Source organism: Triticum dicoccoides, chromosome 7A (genome assembly GCF_002162155.2).
Source record: "Triticum dicoccoides isolate Atlit2015 ecotype Zavitan chromosome 7A, WEW_v2.0, whole genome shotgun sequence".
Classification (NCBI taxonomy): Eukaryota; Viridiplantae; Streptophyta; class Magnoliopsida; order Poales; family Poaceae; genus Triticum; species Triticum dicoccoides.
The window spans coordinates 73,384,177-73,385,611 of NC_041392.1; positions in this window are offsets into that span (position 1 = coordinate 73,384,177).

Below are 1,435 nucleotides of genomic sequence, written 5' to 3' on the forward strand. Positions count from 1 at the left end.
GTTGTCCCCTGACGCCGCCGGGAGGACCACATCGCTGGAGCCCTGCGCCGCCACGAATTCGCCGCCTCCTCGTCTCCTCCTCACGCTGCCTCGACCACGCCTCCTCGCCAGTCTGCCTCCCCCGACGCCGTCGTCCCCATCGACCACCTCGACCCCCAATGGCCCGCATCAAGACACGCCGCCTCGACCACGCCTCCTCGCCGGCGCCGTTCCATCCACCCCAAGCCCGCTGCCCTCCCCGTCCGGCCCCTGTGAGCCGCCACCTCCCCTACTCCCCCTCTCTACTCCCGTCGTTAAAACCCCCCGCGTCCGGGCTCCTTTCTGTACCTCGCTCACCTCACCATGGTCGTGCCCGCGCCCTTCGGCCGCACCCTGGACGTGCCCCGCGCGTCCCCAGGCACGAGTGCTCGTCGCCCCGTGCTGCGCTGCTCCGCGCCCCGCGCTGCAGCTCCACGCCAGCCAGCGCTTCGTCGCCCGCACTGGCCACCCGCCTCGCTCGAAGCCGGCGATGCTTCGGTCGTCCTCGGCGCCGGCCGTCGTCACCATCACGTGCACGATGCCGGACCGCACCCGTAGGTCCAAACAACAGGCCCAGAGGCCCCGTTTACCGCGTTTCCGGCCATCTCCGGTGAAGTGCCGCCGCGGGAGAGGCTTGCCGGAGCTCTCTCCGGCACCTACCTACGTGGCACCGCCCGGGGCCACCCGCTGGGTCGCTGACCGGTGGCCCCAATGGCCCCGCTAGCGCCCCTGCGCTCGCATGCCCGTAGCACGCCCGACCCGCTAGGCCCCCAGGGGCCTATGACAAGGGGGCCCCGCCCAGAACGATTAAAAAAAGAACTTAAAAATAAATAGATAAATAATAAGTAAATAAAATGTTAATTAATTAGTTGACTTAATTAACTTAATCAATCCTGTTTAATTAAACTAATTAAACATTAGGTACCTAATTAACTAATTAAACTGATTAATATATTAATTAGGTTATTGTACCTATGACATACGGGAACCACCTGCAGGGTTGACCTAGTCAACCTTTGGTCCTGCTGACATCATGCTGATGTCATGCTGACATCATAATTGCAATTTCTAAATTAATTTAATTATGCTAATTTCTAGAAAATGATTTAAAATCTTTAAAAATTAATATAAAATAATCCGTAGCCCAGATGAAAATACTTTCTAGATGAAAGTTGCTAAGAACGACGAGACGTATCCGGATATGCAACCCGTTCGTCCGCCACACATCCCTAGCATAGCAAACACACAACTTTCCCCCTCCGTTCCACCTATTCGAAAACGCAAAACCACCAGGAATACTTTCCCGGATGTTTCCCCCCTTCACCAGTATCACCTCATACCGCGTTAGAACATGTCTAGCTTTGCCAGTTGTCCTGTTATGCACTTGCTTGCTATGTATTTACTATCCCCCCCCCCC